Source organism: Pogoniulus pusillus, chromosome 10 (assembly GCF_015220805.1).
Source record: "Pogoniulus pusillus isolate bPogPus1 chromosome 10, bPogPus1.pri, whole genome shotgun sequence".
Taxonomy (NCBI): Eukaryota; Metazoa; Chordata; class Aves; order Piciformes; family Lybiidae; genus Pogoniulus; species Pogoniulus pusillus.
Window position 1 is genome coordinate 1599687 of NC_087273.1, and position 9714 is coordinate 1609400.

The 9714-nt window shown below is 45.6% G+C and overlaps 1 long non-coding RNA gene across 1 annotated transcript; it reads right to left on the reverse strand.

Annotated features, from left to right (window-relative positions):
• Positions 1-391: 391 nt before the first annotated feature.
• LOC135178548 (uncharacterized) lies at positions 392-8755 on the reverse strand. The gene is made up of 3 exons (XR_010303610.1): positions 7730-8755; positions 4255-4442; positions 392-557 (listed from the first exon to the last, which is right to left on the reverse strand). It is a non-coding gene; the product is annotated as an uncharacterized LOC135178548 (long non-coding RNA).
• Between the last annotated feature and the right edge of the window lie 959 nt (positions 8756-9714).

Here is a 9714-nt window from a genome sequence, read left to right on the forward strand (position 1 = left end):
AGCTAGACCATGGCACTAAGTGCCTCATCCAGTCTTTTCTTGAACACCTCCAGGGTTTTGACATCTGGTCTTAAACAGTAAAAGCTACAAGAATCTGTGGGTGTTTGTTGTCCTGTTTTGGTTTTAGGGTTGGGATGGTTTTATTGATGTTTTTTCTTTCTTTTTGTTTGTGAGTTTGTTTTTGCTTGCTCTTTGGTTTGGTTCTTTGTTTGTCTTTTTGTAAAGCTAAAATGATGTATCTATAAATAAAGACACCAGCCTCTGCAGGTTCAGGCTACCAGGGCAGTAGTGAATCTATTTATAAAAGCCACTCTTAAATGGAAGAAAAATCTGGTTTAAAAATGAAAAAGCTGAACTGTGTAACACTAAAGAATGACACCCAAAAAGCAGATGATGTGCAATGAATGCTTTTATCGTTACAAACCAAGCTTTCATTTTGTCCAGGCATCGAAGGATTTGTTCTGAGAGCTTTTCTTCCAAGATACCCACAGTCTTCCTCCTTCTTGGCAACTCCTGATGACGGTGTTTGCAGGAGCCTTCTCAGCTGCCCAAGTCCCCTGATGGAGGTAAGTAGGCAAATATTCCAGGTTATGACAAGCGTATTGGTACTCTCAGCAAAAAGCTGGTGTGATGGTTTGGGAGTTACCCACCCCCCACACTCTTATGAATTCACCCTGACTAGGTGTAGGTAGTTGGAAGTTAAGGACTGAAGCTTTATATTCACAGCTGAGCACAAGATGCAAGCAGGTATTTACAATATGTACAGCTATAGACAGGAATATACAAGGTAAAAGTAATACAGAAACACAGCACCCCCCCCAGAAACCAGAGTGCCCAGGAGAGGCTCCCAACCACCCTTTCATCATCTTTCCACCCCTCTACCTTATCCCAGAGTCTGTCTTATGTGCAAGGTGAGTCCAACCTAGCACCCAGCCCTGGCCAATCAACCAGACCATGGCACTAAGTGTCCCATCCAGGCTTTGTTTCAACACCTCCAGGGATGGCAACTCCACCACTGCCCTGGGCAGCCCATTCCAATGCCAATCACTCTCTCTGACAACAACTTCCTCCTAACAGCCAGCCTAGACCTCCTCTGCCACAGCTTGAGACTGTGTCCCCTTCTTCTGTTGCTGCTTGCCTGGCAGAAGAGACCAACCCCACCTGGCTACAGCCTGCCTTCAAGCAGATGTAGACAGCAGTGAGGCCTGCCCTGAGCCTCCTCTTCTGCAGGCTGCACACCCCCAGCTCCCTCAGCCTCTCCTCACAGGGCTGTGCTCCAGGCCCCTCACAGCTTTGTCGCCCTTCTCTGGACACCTTCCAGCACCTCAGTATCTCTCTTGAATTGGAGTGGCCCAGAACTGGACACAGCAGTCAAGGTGTGGCCTGACCAGTTTTACTGACCTCAGGGTTATTTTATGGTGGAAGAAGCCTGCTGGCCTTTAAAGCACTAAATCAGTTGTAAAGTAACCATCTCATGCAAATGAAGAGATAAGCCCACGGAATGAATGGTCACTTTTACATGACCAATATGCAGAGAGTGGCTGGGTCTTAACTACAGAGGGCATTGCCAACTACTGACTGGAACTGAAGGTTTCAGAGTCACAGAATCATTAAGGTTGGAAGAGACCTCTAATGCCATCAAGTCAAATCATCAACCCAACACCACCATACCCACTGAAACCATGTCCTGAAGTGGCATATCTACATGTTCTTTCAACACCTCCAGGTTTGGTGACTCCAGGAAGCTGCCATGTGGCTCCCAACAAGTAACTGGAGTAGTAATCAATATGCTGCTGCTCCTTCCTGGAGTTGCACACATTTCCTAATCATCAATCCGAGGTTTAGTTTGGCTCTCATTGTTGAAGATGATCAGGAAAGAAGGGGTTTGAGAATATAAATGAAGCATCCTATAGCTCTAGGCCCTGCAAATTGATGTTACTTGGTGTTAACTCTGTAGCTTGCTGTTTTTTTGTTGCACAGGAAGGCTGGCTCTGTATTTTGGAATGCTGAACAGCAAATTAAAAATGCAGGCCAGTCTTTGGGAAGACTTTAGTTACTGTTTTAATAAACTTTTGTTTATGCCTAGAGGTGCCATTAAATTACCAGCCAGACATTAATATACAGTACACAAGGGATCTTGTATATAAGCAATGACTATTGCTGCGTGACTCAGATGAAGCTTGCTGTATACACAGAGAGCTGCTGGATGGGAGATGAGAAGTGAGTAGGTGCCTGGAGAAAGCGTGGTGATACTTAGGCAGTGGATGTACCACTTGGTCAGCTATGTTCACAAATCAGTTATTTGAAGTATGACTTGAGGGGACAGTGGTCTGCATGGCAGAAACACCTTTGCTTGCTTTCTAATGGAAGGCAAGCACCTGGTGTGGATAATCCTGGAGCCAAAGGCAGTAAGCATTTTCAAGTGAAGTATTGCTCTGGACCCTCTCAAATAAGGAGTCTTTTTATACCACCAAGGCATCAGTTGCTCAGTCTGTGCAGGGATGCTGGAAATGCTTAACTCCAAGCACGGCTTTCTGTGCTACTGTGACCAGAGCAGGAAGGTCACTGAAGGAAGCAAAGGCTGCAGGAACAAGCTGGAGCAAACACGGGCTGTGGACACCACGCTGGAAAGCATCTGGCTGAGTAACAGGACGGAGAGATGCAATCACCAGGACATGTTTTGCTGCAGGCCTCCTGCTTGTGTGCTTCCACAAACAGGTACAGCTTCACACGTGGGACTGCAGGAGTGTTGCAAGTTCATCTGCAAGGAAGAAATTGAAAATCCCTCCAGCTCCTGAAAAAAATGTATGCCAATTAATTCTGAATTGGGATTTTCCTTTTACATTTCAGCTGCTTAAGAATGCACCACAAGGAAAGCTCCCTATGAGGAAAGCTTAGAAATACTCTCAGGGAAAAGGCACTGCTGTAACTCTCCCACTTCCTAAAGGGATCAGGGCAGAACTCTGCTTAATGCACATCCTCTAAAGGAAATACGGGGCTCTACCTAGTACAGCCTCCTGCAAAAAAAACTACAACCAGGTGATCCCTTCCCATCTCTGATCTTGTTGCTAGCATCCATACTGTGCTTTCTGACTGACTTACACCTGCAACAGTTTTAGTTCCTTCATTTTCTACAGCACAAGGCCCTGGCATTAAAGCCACTTATAAGGGATGAAATGGGAGAGCTGAGGATGAGATTTCTGAAATGAACAATACCAAAGCAACCCAAAATGGGATGAGATTTAACAAGGCCAAGTGTAGGCTTCTACACTTTGTCCACAACAAACCCAAGCAGCACTACAGGCTGGGGACAATGGCTAGAGAGCAGACAGGCAGAGAGGGACCTGGGGGTGCTGGTAGATGGTAGCTGAACATGAGCCAGCAGTGTGGCTAGGAGAGCCAATGGCATCCTGGGCTGGCTCAGGAGCAGTGTGGGCAGCAGGACAAGGGAGGTTATTCTGCCCCTGTGCTCAGCACTGCTCAGGCCACACCTTGAGTGCTGTGTCCAGTTCTGGGCTCCTCAATTCAAGAGAGATGTTGAGATACTGGAACATGTCCAGAGAAGGGCAACAAAGCTGTTGAGGTGCCTGGAGCACAGCCCTGTGAGGAGAGGCTGAGGGAGCTGGGGGTGTGCAGCCTGCAGAAGAGGAGGCTCAGGGCAGAGCTCATTGCTGCCTACAACTCCCTGAAGGGAGGTTGTAGCCAGGTGGGGTTGAGCTTTTCTGCCAGGCAAGCAGCAACAGAAGAAGGGGACACAGTCTGAAGTTGTGGCAGAGGAGGTCTAGGCTGGCTGTTAGGAGGAAGTTGTTGTCAGAGAGAGTGATTGGCATTGGAATGGGCTGCCCAGGGAGGTGGTGGAGTTGCTGTCCCTGGCTGGGGCACTTAGTGCCATGGTCTGGTTGATTGTCTAGGGCTGGGTGCTAGGTTGGACTGGCTGAGCTTGGAGGTCTCTTCCAACCTGCTTGATTCTATGATCTAGGAAAATGGTGTGGTTTAAGCTGGACAGGTGGCAGGCAGCAAACAATGCTGCTTTTGAAACCTGTCTGTTGTAGGAATCCTTCAAGAATAAGTCTTCCTTGGGAGTAGGAAGGAGAGGACAGAGAGTCCTGGGATACAGCTTTTCACCTGTGCCTCAGTTAAGGTGTGGGGTGGGTGATAAGCATCAGAGAAGGATTTAGCAGATGCAGTGGCTGTACCAAAATAAAAACTGGTGAGTGTTAGGCACAGGCTGTGCCAGAGGTGCACAAATCTTACCTTATGGTTAGCAAGGAAGCAGTGAAGGGGAAAAGCTCAGAGTGGAAGGAGAGCAGCACAGTGTAGGCTTGGACACAAGTTTCCCTCCAGGCTACGTCCTTCATGGTGCTGTTTACCTCGGGATGGTTTGTGCCCCAAACCCTGTACCTCAGCATCACTCTAGTCCTTGGTTCCCATGTCATTTCTCTCTGTTGAAATGAACATTTTTGAGCTGGATATTTCTGGAGGAACAGCTGCATCCAAAACCTTGGTCAGGCAGTGCTGACTTCACGATTTGTATCTGATTACTGCCAAAAAAAAAAAGGCAGTCATGTTTGCCTTTTAGCTGATGGTTGGAGGGGCTGTATTTGCTTCTGTGGTTTTGTTTTTCATTTATGTCATTATTTGCCAGCAACAGACAATTGTGTCCTTTGTTTTACTTCAGCTTTATTCCCTTGTCCTCATGTGATACTCTTTTAGGCACAAAGTGTCCTAGTTTTTTTTTTTCCTACTTCATCACTTATTAATGCCACAGATCATGGGATGAGGAGTTGTCAGCATCCACATTTTTTCTCTATTGACAGATAGTAACTGTTTTGTCATTAGATAGCTTTTAAAGGATCTCTTTCTGGTTATAAATTTCCCCCTAATTATTTTCCCCAGTAGCTTATCTCCCTTCCCGACTCCTCTGTTTTTTTGGAGAGGGGATCTGCTTTCACATTTGAGATCAGTTTTTCCCTTAACTCTGAAACTCTGAGAGGTGGGGCAGAAGTGCACTTGATCAACGTCAGGCATATCAGACCGCATCTAATTTTGGGCCTCTCTAGAAGAAGGCTTGTAGGGATGTCCGCAAAAGGTGGAGGTTCAGTTTGGGTTTTGACTGAGTGGCACACAGAAAGCTGGGGGTATGCCTCTTCTCAGGACTGACATATTTAGCACCTGCAAGCACTTGTGCTGCTGCAGGAGCACTTCCTAATCCATCTTAAATCAGAAGGCCTGATAGGCTGGGATAAAATAACCTGATTTGCAAATGCTGTGAGATTTACTTCCATGCAGGCAAATGATGACACTGTTGGGCTATATGACTGTAAGCTCTCCTACTGTGTCTTTGGAAAGCTCTGCTTTACTGGGGAAAAGGGCAGGTAAAATCTTCCTTTGTAAATCTCTACCCTGGGATAGGTAGCAAGCTGCTTGCTTTCCATCCTGCAGGGGGAAATTGAGGTGGTTGGTGACGACTGAATAGTGAGGCTGGAAGTGATGAACCTGATTTGGTGTTCAGAACAGTCAACAGAAGTCAGTATGTCAAAATAAGCACAAAGGATGTCTCTGCACCTAGATCTTTCTATTGCACATCCCACTGATCCTGAGGCTGTGTTCTCCTAAGTGACCAAACTGGGCACAGTCAGAGTTCTTCATAGCTCTGTCTGGGGAATGCACTCAGCTTTTCTTCAGGCCAATGGTGAGCTAGGTCCTGGCCTGCAGTGAAGTCAGGACACAGAAAAGAGATGCAAAGACGCAAGAGGTACAAAATCAACAAAACTGAGAAAACCTAAAGGCAACTTCTCCCCTCCAGCACTCTCCTTTAGGGAAGCTGTTGAATTTCCCCTATTTCTCTGAGCCTTTTGAACCCTTAGGTGATGTTAAAATCAAAAGGGAGAGCCGTGAGAAGTCAGGCCCCACCAGCTAAGTGAATACAAAGCTTGGAGCATAGGCTGTCCTTCCTCTTGGACACACCTTACTGGTCCTTCTAGAAGACAAAGCTTAAGCTTCTCAAAGCCAGCTTTCAGCAAGCTTAGAAAAAACATTCTCCTAGCAACTGCCTCCTCCTGAAGCCTGTGTATGCTTGTGTATTTCTGATTTCTCTGACAGCTGCTCTTTCCAAACGTGGCCTTTGTGCCAGGTATCGCAGCTGGGGGGACTGCTCCTCTCCTTCTGCTTTCTGTAACTTGCATGGTGGGTAACTCCCCAAACTGCTGTAAAACGTTTGCATCTGCACACGTGTGCATGTACCCCCAGAAGCAAATCTGCTGTTTCTGTAGGTAGAAACACAGCAGAGGGGTTCGTACTGAAACTGCTCCTGGCTTAGATGTTTTGGTATCATTGTAGGTAATAAATACTCTCGTAAGTGTAAGGAGGAAATGGCACAAAAGCATCACCAAATTATATCTGTAGTGTCTCAATCCTGCTGCTGTTCTGACTGATTTCACAGTGAAACTGTTTCATGTTCTCCCTTCCACTTTTTCAGGTGTATATATGTACAGCCTTTCATCACTAAAAACCCAGGGTTTTCTCTAGTGCTTTTAAATTGCAGTTAGAGGAGCCCATAATTTGTTTCAGGCACAGCTTTATTGTGCCATTTGCCTTTTGGGTTTGGTTGGGGTTTTTTGTTTGTTTGTTCTTTAAACAATCCAGCCTTCTGAATGCATTATAGCCTTGCTGTCCACTGGGACATCCCTGTTTCTGTGAGAGAAGTGTAAAACATGAGCATTTCTCTAATCTAGAAGGTCTCTTGGAGGTTTAAGAGCAGGCAAGAGAGCATCATGAGCAGAGCAGCATTAAGCCAGATCGTTCGCGTCAGAACAAGGTTTTCTTCCCAGTGCCTAGGATTAGTGCATGAAAATGTCACACTGGCCTCTTCAGTAAAAAGAAAATTGCTTATTTGGTGGCTACCTAAATATATGAGGACCCTTTATGACAAGGCTTTATTTTTTAAAAAGGCATTCTGCATTTGAAGTCTCTGGGGGAAATAACTGTACCATTACAGGAATAAACCAGAGATGCACAAAGCCTTTTATCATCTTACAGCCTCTGTTTAGAAAGGCACACCTATACATGTGTTTAAGTCCCATTAAGTGCTGCTCCAAATTGAACTTGCACATAATTCCTTCTACTGCATTATGCTAATGGTAGTAACTCCTGCAGCCGGCAACACCTAAGTGCTCACAGGCGTTTAACACTCTGCAGTAGCAACAGCCACCAAAGATCCCTTGCAGATGCCTGAAACAGTGTGAGCAGATGCCTGGCCAGGAGACAAGTTGTGAACCCCAGTTCCGTAAGGAAAACCAGCTAAAGGGACCAGTACAGCAACCTCTCCAAGAGCTGAGATCATGCCATTGAGTGTAAACTGTCTCACATATATTTCCACTTTTTCTCTTCAACTTTCCTATTTATAATTAACACCCCTCTTTATCTTGCTCATTCTGAAGATCTTTTTTTCTTTCCACATTAAATTATTTAATACTATCTCTTCCTCTCGTTTAAGCTCCCTTTATCTCTTGATCCCCTCACCTTTATATTGAAATCTCTCCTCTCTAAACACATAATCAGACAGCCTCTGCTACTATGGAACTTAAAAATGCCACCACCTTCCCTAAAATAACTGAGCAGTGCAGCCAGCAGATAGCAAAGTACGTTGTGCAGAGGAGGCTGAGTACATAAAGGAAAGATGCTCTGCATGGCACAAAGGGGAGCTGGCCTCTTGCCATCCATTACAAACCTCAGAAGGCTGACTGTTCATAGCGTGAAGCCCAGACCTGTCCAGTCCACTTCTGCATCCTTGCAGACATGAAGAACAGTTGCTGCTCACATAAACAATCCTGTTGAGCTCAACAGATTACCTGTGAGCAACAAAGATTTAGTGTCACATAGCTACATGTGTCGTGAAGCTTTTGTATTATGCAGAAGCAAGCACAAGAGCCTGTAGAGGCAGGAAAGCATCTGGAAGCCCTGAGGTGTGTTTGCAGTTAAAAGATGAAAAATTGGGGATGTGAAATGAGAGAGAAGCTAAATTCTCCTTCCTGTACTGTCTGAGCCACAGCTAAATACATTCCAGAATGGGTTTGTACAGTGTAATGAGAAGGCACTGCATCTCTGCCTCTTTGAAACACCTCCAGGGATGGGAAATCAACCACTTTCTTGAGCAAGCCTGTTCCAGTGTTTGAGAGCCTTTTTAGTGAAGACATTTCTTACAATATCCAACCTAACCCTCCCCTGGTGCAACATAAGGCCACATAAGGAGAAGAGACCAACACCTGCCTTGCTACATCTTCTCAGGGAGTTGAAAAAAGTGAGAGGAGATGAGGAAAGATGGCTTGAGAGAGCATGAAGAGTGACCCTTTGGAGGGGGAAAATAAGAATCTCAGAGCTAGGACCAAACCTGAGGTTTCCAACTTTTGTCAACTCAACCTGCTATGAGTAAACATCTGAAAGTTGTTGGCAAAACAAACCTAGGATTAACTTGGGCAGCAGGCAAGGTTAGAAACTCCTAATTAGCATCCACCTGCAAAGAATGAGAGGCAGGATCAGTGTCACCTGAAAACTATGATGCAAAAGCAGGGAGAGATTGTTGTCTTCACAGCTTGGGCCAAGTGTTCTCCATACCTGGCCCTTCTTTGCAGCCAATCTACAGCTCTTGAAGCAACTGATGCTGTCCCTTCTTTGCAGTGATTCTACAGCTTATGAAGTAATTGGTATTACAGCAACTTCATTCACTGCAACTTTGTCTGTTTCTGAGTGCTTAACTCCCACTAAATTGTTGTTCTGCTTTTCTTTAGTAAAAATGCCATCCTGAATTGTGCTGAAGCTCTTTGTACCTCTGGCCTCGATGAAGCAGGGTGAGGCCTCTGCATTGTGCAAGGAAGCAGGTGGTCTGGAACTGCTGCAGTGTGCAAACCCTGCACACTGTTAGGGCTATGTATATATTCCCAGCAAAACAACCAGGGAAACACTGGACATCTGCCTGGTTTCCTGCTGCCTTTAGAGCAGAGAATTGGTGCCCTTGCTGGAGTGCTGCCAGAGTCACATAGGAAAAGGTCTAAGCGTGCTGCTCTCTGAAACAAGGCAGATAAAATCCTTGTCACAGAACTGGGACCACTTCAGCTGTGATCTACACAAAGATCTAATATGACAAAGACAAACTTTACATCTTTAGCTGATTAATCTTATCCTTCCTGAACTGTACTCAGTTCCTCCAAGCAATCGAACCTTGTGCTTGCTACAGCTTGCTCTAGAGGAACAGCAGTGGGGCTTTTCTTTCCCAAAGCAGTCAACCTCTAGCAGTTGCACAGGCAAATGCAGTGAGGCACTGCAATTTGGTACTTGGGTCTGAGAACAAGGACCATTATGTGCTCCAGTAATGTATAACTCCAGTGAAATGTATAATAATTCTTAACTGCATGATTTGGAATGGCTTGTGAGTGGAAGAGGCACATTCCCTCTGTATTCAAAGAATTCAGCTGTGATGTGTATGTATTTACACAAGTGAACCTCACAGGACATACAGCAATCTATGCCTCCTGAAGTAGCTGAGATCACAGCTGAGTTTTGAGCTATAAGCATTTATTTACTTGGTAGCAGGGAGCAGACAGCATGTGGCAGGGCAGTGCTTGGAAGCCTGAATACATCCACAGAGACTGTGATGGACGGACTTACCAAAGTATTCAGAATCATAGGGGGTGGAAGAGACCTCTGGAGATCATCTAG